The 16,277-nt window shown below is 43.1% G+C and overlaps 1 long non-coding RNA gene across 1 annotated transcript in view; it reads left to right on the top strand.

The window, feature by feature from the left end:
• Window positions 1-13,009, top strand: part of LOC146991973 (uncharacterized) — an 85,770-nt gene extending 72,761 nt beyond the window's left edge. Inside the window, exons 4-5 of the long non-coding RNA XR_015037150.1 lie at window positions 4,864-4,961; window positions 12,703-13,009. This is a non-coding gene — a long non-coding RNA (uncharacterized LOC146991973). The remainder of the gene's footprint in view (window positions 1-4,863; window positions 4,962-12,702) is intronic.
• Window positions 13,010-16,277: the final 3,268 nt, after the last annotated feature.

Below are 16,277 nucleotides of genomic sequence, written 5' to 3'. Positions count from 1 at the left end.
AACAGAAAGACATCTTTTACGAGTGTATTTAAAGTCCTGCACCAACAGCCAGTCCCAGTACCTCTCAGGGTTACTCCCAGTCATTTTTTAATGTCGTTTACTTGAAAATGTAACTTTAAAACGAGGCTTAAAACTGCCTTAGTGAGATCCTGTCTCCCAGCTCCGGCAGCTCATCACTCCTAAAACAGCCGTTCTCGTCCACCCCGGCCCCGACTGTTATTAATGTGCGCTGAATAATTTAACAGGGTAAAATTACCATGCTCTTTTGAAAAGATTTTTGCCTACACAATTAAAGAGCATTATAGTGATTTTTAGTTGAACAAGAATTATGACTGTTTTCCCTCCACACTTTCTGGCTTCGTTGTTACGAGCCGCGGGTGAGCGGACAGTTGTAAAGGCCCGTTATTCTCTGCTTGTGTCTGGCTGCAAGGAGAGGTTGTGCTCCAGCTTTGACCTATACTATGATGAGCGGCTAATGGATAATGGATGAAGTAAGTATATGTTCAACTTCCGCTGAGAAGACCCCCATAATGGTCCACTGGCCCCACTAAACATGGGCTATATTTGGGCTCTTCCAAAGTACAGGCTCAGTCAGTTGGTGTTAAAGGTGAAATAGCTTGAAATAGCTGCTTATGCTTCACATGGCTGCAGGTCGTGACAGCAGTTGTATTTCATTTCTAAAAGGCCTTCAGTTTACCACACGCCAAATCAAAAATAATTTCCTAAAAGACAATCGTAATATCTTATTTTTTCCAAGTTTTCAGACTAACCGCGCCGCATTATATTGGCGTTAGACAATATCAGCATCAGCAGGAGCGTTTGCCAGGCTTTCACTCTTATTCCATGCGGACAACTGTCCACATCTCAACCACAGGCCAACAATTGGCAGTAATTGGCACGTTGCCTTGGCTGTCCTGGGAGAGATCTGAGAGCGCACACGGCCACGGACAGGCTGCCCTTTCCACCAATTAGAGAGTTGTCTCCTCGTGGGGCGGGGGCTGGGGGAGGTCTACCTCACTGCTACCTTGTCTCTTGATCAAAATGATTTGTGGAGATCCTTTTTCTCTTCACTCCTCTCTTCGTCCTGCCTGCCTTTCTCTCTTTCTCTCTCTCTCCCTCGCCACTGAGGATCTACTCTGTGTGAACTGCTAGTGAGAGTCTTCAGTCAAGGACCCCAACCAGCGACTGACAGCCTTACAGTAGCAGTCAGTGGGACACTCACATTAGAGGTGCTCTGACAGTCAGACTCTGCTAGACAGGCCTCCCAATGAAAATGCTCCACACAGCTCTTAGTTGCTGGCTTCCTAATGCATTACTTGCTGCCTCTCTTTTCTATATGAACTTCTTCACTTCCCCTGTAAGTGGATGTGATGGTGAATTGGGCTTGACAGAAGCTGAAGTTTCTACCAAATAGCTGAACTTGATTCTTTTTCTTTTTTCTTTTTTTTTTCTCTCTCCCACTTTTTCTCTTGTTGCTGGTGTATCGGCTTTTTGTTGTTGTGTCTCCAGGCATAAGCACTGTGTTATAGCTGCATGGCTTTATTATGACGGCTTTGACGCAATGATAGCAGTGTCTCATGTGGTTAGAAATGTGCAGGCCACACAAGGTACCAGGGGACCTCAGTGCAAAGGATCACAGGCCTCAGTGCATGCTGCTAACACTACCCAGTTTATGCCACAGGGAAGGCTGCGGAACCAACACCCAACCCCCTTATTTTCTCCCCTCTCTGTCTCTCTTGTCCTCAAAGCCTATGTCTCTCCGCATTTCACTTCAGTAAATATGAGGAGGCGAGGAGATGCTTCCTATACTCAGAAATATGTGTCAGGCTACTGGGTTATGTTGTGTTGCAATGTGAAAGTAGAAGGCAACAAAGCAAGTGCGCACAGAGAGGGAGAGAAAGAAACAGTCTTACTTATTCTCTTTAATCCGTGGTGAGATATTCAGAACTAGGTTAAGTTTTACCTCACATTACCCAACACTTAGCCTTTTCCAGCATGTAACAAGATCAATATCCACACATGTGGGGCTAGTAGTGCCATGTTGTTGTTCTTTTTTTTTTTTTTTCCCAGGCAACAATTAGCACAGGTAAATCCTCGCCTTTGCCACAGGTTGACAGGCTCACAGTAAAGCAGCTTTATTTCTCTGCAAGGACCTTCATGAAGGTGGGGGGGTACCTAATATGCTGTCTGGCCCCGGGGCCTGTGGGAGTGTGGTTGGATTATTATGTTAATGCATGTGCCTCCTGCCCTCTCCTCAGTCCCAGCTGGCCTCCCTGTCGTTAGGAAGTGCTTTGCTCTGACAGAGGAGTAATATGCTCCGTGATTGAGGGGCCAAAGGATCGAGCTCTATAAGAGAGGGGCCACCACTGATAAGCATATGATAAAAGTGCCATTGTACGTGAATGCCTCAGAGACATGGGAGATGACTTAGCAATTCCTATGGATTTCAGTGGGAGAGTGAATATGTATAAGAGATGTGTGGTCCCTCTTTATGTGGCTGGATTTAATTGCCCATAGCATTATAGCGTAACTCGTGCCATGTATTTTTATTGCACCTTTTTTTTCTATTTCATTATGTGCGGGTGACACATCCACCTGTAAATATGATGACTGCCACTTAAACAAGAAAGGTGTGATGCTTTTAATCATTCTGTAGGAATCAATATGAAACTAAGAGACGATTTAGCTTAATGTGGTTTATAATGTAAATTAGGTGACTTCTTACATTGAGTGCTGTCAGTGAAAACATTCTAACGCATCACGAGATATCAATGTACGTAGCGTAGCAGCCTCTGCGTGTCATTTAGGTGCAGTCGAGCGTAAAAGTCTTAATATTAATTGAAGGAGAGTTGGTTAAGTCAGTGTAACTCCATCAGAAAACATGATGACACTGTTCTGCTAGATGGCATTACCCCGCAGATCTATGTCACACACTCGCATTTAATCAACTTGACATGAAAGTAAAAAGGGGAGGTGAGGGGGGCGGGTGGGATGGGGGGGAAGAAAAAAAAAACGAAACAACTAAACTTCTTGTGACTTGTCGAGAAGGAGAAACGCCGGTTGCACTGCTTTGGATCCTGCACATAATTGTGTAAATATGTCAGCCAAACAGAGGAAGATCTCTCCTTTTAAACTCTTGGCTTTTTCATCTCACCTCCTCAGGAGTGCTCGGGTAGCTACATATTAGCTTTGTGCGGCCCCCATTCACAAAGTGTGCGGAGTGTTTGTGTTTTGTAGGAGTTTTGTTTTGTTTGCTTTTTAATCAAGTTCAATTTCGTCTCCATCAATACGAGCTCTTTCCACACCCCTCTTCCTCACGTCTGCCCGTATTATAATGTGTCTCCTCTTTGCTGAGGAGCCTTCACTGTTGTTATTGTTTGTTCCCTTTTATGGGGCCCCGGCTGTAACGAGAGGATGGGTATCTGTGGGTAATTGGTGGGTAAATACTTTGCAAGAGAGCAAAGGGAGGTTGTAACACAAGCAGGTCGTTGTGCTGTAAAGTGAAGAACGCTAAAGACTAAATGGAGAGGCCCCTTTAGATGTGTTTTTACCTGCATTTTTTTTTTTCAGATCATCAGAGAAAATGTTTTGAACCTTTTGTTTTTCTGGTTTCTCTTATATCAAGAACAGACTGGGTGGACTTATTTTCTTACTTTTTAATATATACCATCATGCTTGTAATATGACAATGTGGCTGATTCCGGCTTGACCAAACTGAAATTCTTCAATGATAGTTCAGATCATCCATTTTGATGATTGATTTATCCCATTTTAGTTTTAATTCCATAGTGCTACCTTTTCAAATGCAAGGATGTGTTGCTTTTCACTGCTATGACAACTGATTATTGTCAAATATATGAAATGTAAAAAAAAACAAGTGAAAAATGTCTTGTCTCCTAATGCTTTCCTTTGTTCAATCAGCTGCCTAAAATGCAAAGACATTCAGTTTTCAGTGTTGATAAAACAGGGAACTATGGGAAATACTTACATTTGAAAACATTACTAAAATTATTAATTAGCTGTAAGGGTTTTGAACTGTTGGTCAGAGATGTTGTGTTTTTTTTTTAAATCTTATTTATTTATTTATTTTTACATTTACTGAGAAAGTAAGTGTTAGGTTAATGTAAAAATAAATGCAACTGATGTCTGCAGACTTACTATTTTGTTTCTTTCATATTTTCTTGTATAGAGTGAACAGTGTGTTTTGATCCACTCATAAACTTAAAAATATTCAGCTCTTCTCATTCTATTTTTTGTTTTTTTTTGGACTGTCACTTATAAATAAATACAATACATACGAAGAAAAAAAAACTTAAAGGGCTGAAGCTTCAACAACCAGTTAAAACATAAACCCATGTGTTTATGTAATGCTATTCAGTTGGTGGCATGTCTTTACGCCTGATACTTTACTGAATCCACCGAGGCACAATTATGTTGCCTTCACTTTTCACTTATATCCATTTACTGCCTTTTGGGATTCTCCAGTTGTCATGTAAAATGTCGTTTTTATGCGACTGGCGACTTTTCACTCAAGTTTGGCGGGAAAAAAAAGTGGAACAAGGGCACTTTGATTGTTACCCTCTCCTTTGTTGTTTGTTAAAGGCCTTGTGGTTTGGCAGCCATTGTCTTTATAAACTCAAAGCTGTGTTAAATGCAGCCCCAGCCCAGCTAATGAGGGGGAGCCTTCAAAACCTCCATGAGATGATGCTGTCAAATGGGTGACATAAAAACGTTGCCTGTAATCCCCCTGTGCAGACCCTGGGTGTAAATATGCCAGCTCCACCATTTTCACAGCGTTTACTCACAGTTCAAACAATCTCTCTCCCTCCTCTTCTCCCCCCCCCCCCTTCCCTGGAAACACAGTGACAGCTCTGCAATATTCTCCGCCAGAATCCTTGGCTGCCTGCGACCAATGAAACAACCAGGAACAGCTCTGATAATCTCCTTCATCCACATTGTGGGTAAGACACCTCTCTCTTTTTCTTTGTTTCTGTGGACTGAAACTTGTGCCGCTCACACATTTCGTACTGAGCGTGCTCAGAATCCAGGGTGTGACGTCTGGAAATTAATTCAGTGGTTTTGGAGCTACGATTTGATGCTGTCTGTGGGCATGCTTGTATGTTTGTTCATATGCACTATTAGATTCTTCCTGTTGACTTAAAGGTGAAAACAAAAGACACTTAATGTGACCATTTTAATTGGCCTAATTAGGGCTTGTAGTTCATGTGAGTGTCCTAAATTATGTCTTAAATATGTTAAACTAAACTTTATTGGAAAAATAATCAGAACAGATATATACAACATTCTGTAGCTGTGCCTCAATTTGAATACTTCCATGAGTACACTGTCATGTAGTATATTATGTACTCTATGTACTTACTTCTGTAGTGCGCAAATTCCGACAGTTAGTGTTGTCTCAAATCGCATACTGTTGTTGTGCACTTACCAGAAGTAACGATCGCAACAGTTGCCAATGTCTTCTTCTTGTTTGGGCCGCTATTGTCGCCCGTCAACAAATCTAACGGCTTGTTTTATTTGTAATTTAAATTGGCAATAATGAACGCCTTACTTGTACTTTTTTTTAGCTTGTGTTCACCACCTGTTTGATGCACGATGGAGATTATGCTGCCGCCATTGGCCTGCTGGTATGTTGATTATATTCCACTACATAGCCAAGACAGCGATCATTGAGGGTGGGAACTTTCCATCTTTCTACACTCAAGTTTTGGATTGTTATGAGTGCACCATCCGGGTTCTTACAGTACACTGCATTTTGCCATACTTGTCAGTGTGAATGCACTTACATACTCAAAATAGTTAGTGCAAGTATGGAAGTATTCGAATTGAGACACAGCACATGTTTTGTTGTCACTGTTATTTTTCTGTCACGGCTGAGTTCCTCTGAGGTAAATGGTGATAAATGTACCCCATTCATCACTGTCATCCTACAGAGAAACCTACTGCAATGCTCTAATCCTGGAGGTGCAAGCCTCTTCCAAATGATCATCACGCCTTAATTGTGTGTGTGGGGGGGGTTTCACCACTAGCAATACCATAGATTTTTTTTTCTCTTGTGCCTATGCATGGAGAGACACCTGTCCGTATCATTCCCTGTGCACACTTCCTGTGCACACTAGTTAGTGGCAGTAACATGCATAGCAGTGTGCCAGCAAAAGAGGCCTAGTAAATGTGTGTGGAAATAAGAAAATGCAGGATTAAAAATATAACAAAAAAAGAAAGAAATCAGCTTCCCAAATATTTTATGAGGACGATAATGCATTCAACACATTTGTTAGACCTCAAGGATACGCACAATGCATTTTGTTGAGCAGTATTGAGTGTAAACAGAACTTTTTGTTTGTAAAAGCAAAGTCCACTCTCTGTTATAGTATAAGAGGACGGGGAGCTCATGGTCACGGTTAAGGTTAGAAAAATATTGCAAACATGGTTAAAAGAAACCAGTGTTGACTGTTGGTAGAGGTAGATCACGGCCTGTGATCTCTTCATGGCTACATCCGCCCTGAACTCCTCTCTAAAACGTTTTGTGGTGTACAAGTGTCACACTGCGGCCACCTCTCCTACTTAGAGAAGACAGGAAATACTTTTGTTACCTCAAGATGTCACTTGTCAGGACAGGTTGGTTTCAGTCAGTGTTTGGGCCACCAGACAAGGCTGTTTAAAGTAATGTTATTATAATCCGGACCATTGTGGACAGACGCTCCTTTGAAGTTGATAAGAAAGGGACAGTAAACTTGCCTGATGAGTGACCTTGTTTTCTTTTCTTACTGCTTACATACCTGGGTTTTGCCTTTACTGTTTTTAACATTGTCTTACTCAATGGTATTTTAGATTAAAATACTTAGTCTGAAGTACTGAAATTGTTTTAGAAGTAAAGATAAATTAGGGCTGGATGATTATGGCAAAATGTTATTTTTGGTCAATAATATTGAGATCACGATTATTTACACGATTATCTATGTATATTGTGGGATGGGGGGGCCTTCATTGTGCCAACGACCTGCACGTTTTATGAACCAGCAACAGGCCTTTGATAATTAATCGGTGTATGGATTATCATATACATGTTACAATGTGTGTATTTATGTAGTTTTGCCTGTCATAAACAAGATATTATGGTTTACAGGGCATGTTTGTGGGCGGCACGGTGGTGCAGTGGTTAGCACTGTCGCCTCACAGCAAGAGGGTTCTGGGTTCGAACCCACCGGCCGGCTGGGACCCTTCTGTGTGGAGTTTGCATGTTCTCCCCGTGCATGCGTGGGTTCTCTCCGGGTACTCCGGCTTCCTCCCACAGTCCAAAGACATGCAGGTTAGGTTAATTGGCGACTCTAAATTGCCCATAGGTGTGAATGAGAGTTTGAATGGTTGTCTGTCCATATATGTTGGCCCTGCGATAGACTGGCGACCTGTCCAGGGTGTACCCCGCCTCTCGCCCAAAGTCAGCTGAGATAGGCTCCAGCACACCCGTGACCCTAGTGCAGGATAAGCGGTATAGAAAATGAATGAATGAAAGGGCATGTTTGTGTCGCGGACTCGCGGTGCCACTGAGACGAGAGCTGAGACACCGGGTCAGAGGCTCTTGAGTTGTAATGGTGTTATATCGGGTAACGCAGGGCATAGGAACCAGATAGTGTTAGTCCAGAGCCGGACCTTTTATGTGGTAACACCGGTGAGTCCAGCCTGCGAAAACAGCAGTCAATCATCCTAAAGACCTAAAGATGCTCGCTGAGTGACAGAGAATCTTTTGCATAACACTACAGCTCTGATCATGCAGTAGTTAATGTTTTGGTGTCTCTCACACCACCCAAGCACAAGGCAGATATTTGCCTCCACACTATTTTACCGTCCTTGTAGACGTGACCCGCACATGTTCCTCATCCATCCCTTGTCTCTGTCTAGTTTGGCTGCTCATCACTCAGTAATCCATACTGTGGCTTCTCATTTGCAGGCTCCGTGTTTTGTGTGGTCCCTCTTTTGCTTCCCATGGATCTCTCTGCAGGGAGCTGAGCTGACAGACTTGTCTGATTGATGTAATGGGGGGCGTCTCGTCAGCTATTGTTTTCCTCGCAAGCGTTCAGTGGCTTCACTCACCAGACTTATCTGTCCCTCCTGTGTGGATATGGATGTGTCAGATTCACTGTACTGCAGGGAGAAATGGGTCATATGTCGACCTAAGAATTTCCGTAACGTATGAATAGAGACTGAAGCACAGTTTACTTTTCATTTGTCTGACGTTCAGATTTTCAGAGTCAATTTGTGATGTGCTGTGTGAATTTGTTGGGTTGAGTTTTAGCCGTTGTACAACTTTGCCCCAGTGCAACTTTTTCTCCGTATGACTTCTCCCCACGTCCATATCAAAATAGTCATAACTCAATGCAAGAGTTCTCACCTTAGGACCATGAATAGTTTTTCTTCTGGTTTGAGTGTGTACCTGAAAACTTTCCCACTGAACTTTCCTGGATGTCAGTGTTCGCTCCCTTGTCTACCCCTGCACCCTTTGATAATCCTGCCCAAAACTCCTTAAATTCACGAGAGAATTCTTAAGAATTCTCGAAAAACTCCTCTCTGGCTGTAGACGTGTTACTGCCCACCCACCCGTCCACCCGGTGTGTGGTCAGAGGTAAAGGGGAAAACCAAGCCAGGCATGCGGACGATGGGCGCTCGCACCCTCCCACATATCATCACAAACCAGGCCGACACTTCCCCCAGTAATGAGCAGGGGCCCAGACTATGGGGTCAATTATTCATGCCCAGTCAGCTGGGAGAGATGGAGCGAGAGAGGAGGGGTGTTGAAGCCTCATTGAGCCTACTACTCTACCACACTCCACAGTGATTTTTTTTTTTTTCTTGGCAGTGCTGCCTCCATCCACACAACTAAATCTTAAGTCCAAGTCTGGATGGAGTGTAACTTTAAAAGGCATACATGAGTGGCCACTCACTCCAGTGGCCATCCTGCAGTAGCAGCCTTGGCTACTCAGCCATTCTCTGGCCTCACAATTACTGTGTTGAAAGGACAGACATTGATCGTCAACACACTACAGCTGTTTCCAAGTACTGCCATTATGCATACACCACGTTGGGTCAGTTATCAAAGAGAATTACTCAACGTGGGGAGCCTCAGTGTCAAGTATCGTTCCTGTCTGTTTGGGCTACACATGGATTATGCTACTGAATTAGCATTGTAGATGCCTTTCTATGTGTAGTCTCTGCTAAAGATAATGAGGGAGGTCAAACACGAAAGGAAAATGCATCTTAATACTCGAGATCTTTCTCAAGAGAAGAAGCATCACAGGGAATCATATGGGCTGTTTTCTCGTTTTTGTCAGAAACAAATGAGCACTTGATCACCGGCAACACAGCACCGAAAGGATCAAACCTATTGAGATGCTCCCCTTCACTTCCATTTAAGACAGGATTGAAGACATTGATGGAGCAACTCATGGGACTGGGAATGACTCCTCCTTTCAAGGCCATTTTGCCGTGGAAGAAATTTCCATGTCTCCATGTTTAGTGGCAATATCTCTGACATCAGGGTAATCCATTTAGGTGACAGATTGCTGAGCTTTTCACTCACAAGTTGCATATGAGTCTGCATTTTAATAGTTCACAAGCTCAAGGGGAAAGAATAAATCTAGTACTTACATACTGTATCTACAGAACGTGATCACAGCATAGTGATAATACACTAAGCATATTTTGATTATCAAATATTTGTATGTAGGCTTAAAAAAAACTTGTGGATAAAGCCATAGTGGTCAGTTCAGATTCATGACAGTTAGTCTACACTCTACAATGACATGTGGTGCCAAATTTTCGTGCTGGGAAAAAAAAGCATCAAAACCTTCAATGAAACCGCACCCTCAGCATTAACCATTTTCCATTGTCCACCCATATGTTCAGTATTTGCAGTAGACTGGTGACACACTTGCATACTACGGCTTCACATGAACAGTTCAGTGCTGTTGTAGTTCAATGCACAACAACAACTTTTTATAGACTCTTTCATTATTATTTTTTAAAATGCATAACCAATGGGACACAGGATATGTGGGTAATATGGGTATATATTCTGACTCATGGTAACTGACCACACCTTACAAGTCTACAGAGTATTTTGGGACTGTGTTGGGTTGGTGTGTGATTTTAAATGAACCTACAATGGCAGTTTTTGTATAACATCTATTTGAAATGATGTTATAACTGAGTCATAATTGCCCATGAATATTTTATGCACAAAGGTCTAGTAGATAAGATTCTTGGTGCATTCATTTACTAATGCATAATAATGGACCAAATCAAATCATGCAATAAAAATAAACATTACAGTACCTCTCTATTAAAATTGGGTTCCCTTGCAACTTAATAGTATTGTATATCTCTCTGCTCATACTGGAGGGCATGCTGTGTACATTCTGCTGCGAGTGACTGTGACTACGGAGAGACATCGATCAAAATCCCATAATGGCCACCATCAGGATGCAGTGTGAAGTAAAAACACATGGAAAGAAGATTCCCCTCTTTATTAGCTGTCATCATTCCCATGAATATATGTGCAAATAAATGGCTAGTATCACACAGGGAGCAAATGTGTCCCAGATGAAGCCACGAAAATGGGAGGGTGGAGGGAGGTAAAGCAGTGTGTGTCTGTATGTATACGTGTGTGTGTGTCTGTGTGTGTGTTTCAGAGAGAGAGAGAAAGAGAAAGAAACAGGATGGTGGGGGGTTCATGGATGAAAAATCATCACAAGTCGAAATGCAGATATTGTGGCGGCCTCACACTCCTGCCGGTGTCACCCTCCATTCGTCACTGTCCGCAAGCCTGCCTCTCATTAAGTGGCCCCGCTCCAGCGACAACTTAATTTCCTTAAGAGGACCAGACACCTGATTCAATTGTGTGCCCATTACAGATTTGTTTTCCCCGTCTAGGCCTTGCTGGGACCACATGGCTCTGAACAGAAATACACTCCCACTATATTAAATGTTGTGGACATAATTCCCAGACATATGATTCATGTCTGCCTCCCAGTATCCATCCCTCACACTGCCCTTAGCTCATATGGTGGTGCAGCTCCATTCAGCTGGACGGGTTCAGCTGTGCGTCTGCTGCTGTAGTTGTTATATCACCGCCTTGTCTTTTATTATATATGTTCAGATAGCTCTTTTTAATAGTGGATTGAATCCTTGTGGATTGAATGAACGGTTAGCTGTCCTAGTGGCCCTCTAGTTTTTCATGCAATTCGATTTTTCCAGTGACTACTCAGCTCATATTTTGCGTTTTTGAATTCAGAGACATGTTTAAGATACTTTTTCCTCACCTGATTATTAAGCTCACTGGTTTGTTATCACGTCATCACAAGACCCGGAGCTCTTCAATAATTCAGAACCACTTTTGAACCATTTCAACATGACTGCTCCTCAGTCCTCTGTCTTTGAAGATCACACAGTGTAAGATGTTTTTATCTGTACGTCAGTGCAGGTGAGACTTCCATTGTCCATTTGACTGCTGGTCTCCATAGTTTACCTCTCACCTACAGCTGTCAGTCAAACAGCGTTTCCTCTTGTACAGGGTTTAACTGATTGTTGCTGTAATTTTTCTGTCATGGCTTTTATCCGCAAGGTGTGAGTATGTTTGATACCAGGTGCTCACCCAAAACCACACAAAAGCCTCACGTATTCATTTATTTATGGTTCTCTGTCTTTTTTTTTACAAGCACCCTGTCAATTACCCAAAAATTCATGCTTTGAGGAGTCATTTTTGATCTTGCAGTTGTCCAAATAGGATTGTACGTCTGCCTGCATTGTTTACTGTTGATATTGCTCTGAATTCAAACCTAAAACCGAAGATTAACACCAACCATTTTAACATCCACACACATAGTCAGAGTGATGGTTTTGCTTTAAACCTAACCAAAGGACACCTCCAAGAGATAAAACTGCTGAGTATGGGTCTGTTGTCAACAGCCAATAAAACGCAGAGAGAAACTGAAAGTTATAGACGGCATTCACTAACCTCTTCCTGTGATGCTTTCCCTCTGATCCTAACTCAACCCTGTAGTGGTTTGTAAATACTGAGTTTTGGTTTTAGATGGTTAGTTTAGAGCTGAAGGGATTCATCAACTAACTCATCTGCAGAAAATTAATCAGCTATATTGTCAAGTCCCATGCCCTCCAGTGTGATGAGTTCCTGCTTTTCCATGTCAAATATGATCAGAAAGTGAATATGTCTCCATATCGTTTTAACTCAGTATCAACAGTCAATTCAGTATCAACTTTTCATAGACAAAACAATGAATTCAGAAAATATCAACACGTTTATCAATGAGGAAAATAGAGTTACAGACTTTAGAGTTTAGTGTTTCTGACATAATTTGAAGAATGACATTGAATCATTCAAAAGATGCAGTGGCACCCACATAATTCATTCATATCTCAACCTCAAACATGTACTTTTGGTGCAAATTATAGGCCTACTAATATACTCTGATTTGACTTTCCTCTCCGGACACAGATTCTGATAGCTCAATTCAGAGACAAGAGCCAAACAGTTCACCTACAGAACATATTAGTTTACTATTTATTTTGTTGTACACATAAAGAAAAAAGCAGCTGATTCTGTAAATTTTTATTTCAGTTTTTCCTCTCCCTCTTTATTTCCTACATTTTTACCCCCATCTGGTCCAATAGAGCTCAGCAGCGTGTGTGGAGGAGTGTCTCCTGTTCCCCCTGTCCTCTCCCTCTCCAGGAGCATCAAAAGGAGGAGGACCCACGCAGGGTGTTTGAAGAGCCCACAGACACTCCCCTATGGGTGGTGAACTGGCAGATGCTCAAACCACACAACTCTATCTAGGCGGGAGGAGCATCCTTCTCATCTGCTTTTGTACCCCTGCCATTGGTTTCCCCTCGTAGCCATGAACCAGACATTAGTTAACTGTATTGTCGTTTGTAGATTTGTAGACTAGCACATAGCATTGTGCAATTAATCAATGCCATTTATACTTGGCTTAACTGAGAAACCTTCAGTCTTGTATTTTATTAATAAAATCAGCTTCTACAACAACATCTGTCCTCAGAGACAATGTCATAGTTAGCTTTGACTAATGCACAGAACATGCTGTAAACCATCCTCATGTTAACAGTTTCTTTGGTAGGAAATGTAAACTGCAAAAAATTGTAGATAAATAAGATCTGTTGTGTAGGACTAGATGTTGATATCCCTGAATAGATATGTACTTGAGGCACCAAGGAGACTCTGTGGGACGGTCAATTGAGTGATGGCATCCTTTGGGTTGTCAAGTGGGCGCCCTCCTTCTTGGGTGTTTCGCCCACGACACCTCCAGAGGGTTTGGCAGTGAATCCCAGCATCCCAGGTTCACTCCCTAGATGCCATCAACTCACTTGAAGGCCCAGGCGGAGTCTTTTCTCTTCATCCTCTTCATCTCCACTGGGCGTACCTTCGCTTTCCAGCCTTGTTGTTGAATGTCGGATGCAAGTTTATCATACCTCAGCTTCTTCCACTCATAGGCCTCCTCCACTGCACCCGCCTCAGCTGGGAAGCAGAGTTTCTTGTCGAAGTCTGCCAGCAGCTTCCAGTCCCATGCTCTGCCCAGCTGCCTGGTGTCTGGTCTTATGGTGGCGAGGTTGGCCTGACCCTCGCCCGCCCGAACAAATGGTGTTGGCTGCCAACGGGATGATGGGGGAGCAAGGGCATTCACACTTGTCCGTTGACTTTCCAGCACTGCTGCAAGACACTTTAGCACCTAGTTGTGGTGTAACGGCCTTGGGTGAGGCTGGTCTTGCTGGACTTGGACATACAGTAGAGGGCATGTGGGTTCTTCGCCATACCACTGGCTTAGGTTTGCGGGAGAAGGCAGGACATCTTAGGCAGCCCTGATGGTAAAGTTCGCCCTGAATGCCTCCATCTCCCACAGCTCTTTCCAGGAAATCTTCTTCTTCTCCACTCCCTCACCATGTCATCTCAACTGCCCTTGCTTTGTCTGCGCCACAGCTTGTGCGCACCTTCCCGCTTCCTCTTCCCGACGTGCCACCTGGACCACCAGCTTGCGTCTCTGAGATGGGGTGGCCTTGCTCCATGCTGGTGTGCTAGGACTTCATAGAGGGTTAGTGGCTACAGGAGGCATGAAGTAGTCCATACTGCATGCACCAGAGCTTCAGCTTGCCAGTGTTCTGTCGATGCTCTTTGTCTTTGAGGGAGGCATCATACCAACGACCTAGGCTCTTCACAGGCTTCTCTGAGACCATCGGAATGGGTTCCCAATGTGGAAGCGGTGGTCTGCCAGTTTCCCCTTGACAATGGAGATGCTTCTGGACTTACACGGCTTGATCTTCATGCGAGCCAGCTCAATGTTTTCCTGGAGCTTTCTTAGTAGCCGTACAGTGCAAGCCTTGACTGTGGTGAGTGTTGTGAGGTCATCCATGTAGGCTCTGACCGGCGACAGCCTCAGCCCAGGTCTTATTTGTTGTCCGCCAACCACTCATCGAGAGGCCCGGATGATGACCTCCATGGCTGGGGAGAAAGCCAGTGGGGAGATGAGTCCCACCTCCCAATAATACAAAATTATGGATTTTCAATGTCACTATATATTTTCCGTTGTATGTTTGGCCATACTAGTGGTGGGGTTGTAATGTTGTTCAGTAAGTTGATCGGGACTTCTTTGGTCCTGACTGAAATAGCTTTATGATTGGATGGATTGTAATGAAGCTTTGTACTGTACAGACATTCATGGTCCTCAGAGGATGAAGCTTACTGGGCCATCATATGTTTCAGATTCAAGGTCCTGTATGAAAGGTCTCGACTGCTATTGGACAGATGGGCATGACATTTTGTATGCGCATTCATGTCTTCCATTAGATGACCGTTTATTGTTATTACCAGGTCAAAATATCATCAACACCTGTTAGTGTGGCTCCATTCAACTCTATTTGCTATTTTCTTCCATTGTATTAAGACAAATCCATAGCTATACAAAAGGAAAACTATCTGCATAGCTCAAAATCTCTATGGATAAGAGAAAAGATGTTTCTTTGTCATTTTTTTTTTACTACTACTCCTTAACAAGAGGCATTTTTGTGTAGGTGTGAGCATGGTGGAAACACATACCTGTATGTCATTCTTGCTTTTTGGCCCCTCAAAAAAATGAACTGCAATGCTCTTTGCTGTCAACAGGGAGAGGTACAGTGTGTTGTCAGTATGTTTTCAGCAGCTCAGCCATCATAGCTTCACACAGCTGTGGTCCCTACCATGCTGATTGTCTGGCCTTTAGCTTCCTGGGTGGCAGCGTTGAGGCTTTGACCCGCTTTGTCTCCCTCTCCCTCGCCTGCTCGCTCAGTCTGCCTCTATCTGCGCTCACAGCACTCACGTCCTCCGACAGGCCTCCCAGAACGTCGGCTCCTGAAAGACAAGCCTCTCCCCCCCATCCTTTTAATTCTTCATCTCTCTCCTTCTCGCAGCTGTTTCCATCGTCTTTCTGTATCTCTTTCCCTTTGCCTGTCCATCTATCACAGCCAACTCCTCACCCAACTCCTGTGCTCTCATGTCAGTGAGAGGTGAAAGAGGTGTCTTGCAGTAAAGAAGAACCTGCAGCTTTGTTTCATATTACACCTCACAGAGTGCTGTAGCTGTCTGCAGCTATCAGCCTCTCCTGCTGCCTCCTACAAAACAGTTTCTCCTCTTCACACAAGTACTTTTCTTCTTCTTGCTGCATACCCTTAATCCATCAATGCGGTGATTTGAAAATTTAAATTGTAGTGGAAATATGCCATGAATATATACACTACTCGCAAAAAGTTAGGGATATTTGACAAGAATATCCCTAAAAAAAGTTCATGCTACAGTGATATTCTCTCATGAAAGCAGGCCCTTTAAGTAGAAGGATGCAATGGTAATTTCTTTAACTACAGTGGTGGCTATAGCACAACAAAAATCTCAATGTTTCAATAACTTAATCAATTTGATCAAAGTGTTGTCCTGGTTTCATGATGTCAAAATTTGAACATGGTGGAGAGGAGAGGGAGAGAGAAGAGGACTGTGGTTCACTGACAATTGAACCACAAAATCAGACGGTGTGATTTTTGTGGTTAATCACCTTGTTGGAGAACAGCATGTTATTCAATAAGTACTGAAACATTGAACAATTGGATATGTGCATTCAAAAGTTTAGAGAAGGTTAAATTAAGTTCACCTGTAAAGGTTATAGTGCATTTTAGGTGCATTCTGAAATTTAATCCAAAAGCCAAACATC

Source organism: Trachurus japonicus, chromosome 1 (genome assembly GCF_045865225.1).
Source record: "Trachurus japonicus isolate A0001 chromosome 1, Traja_1.0".
Lineage (NCBI taxonomy): Eukaryota > Metazoa > Chordata > Actinopteri > Carangiformes > Carangidae > Trachurus > Trachurus japonicus.
The sequence above is the reverse complement of the archived record's forward strand: the minus strand, read 5'-3'. Positions and strand labels throughout refer to the sequence as shown.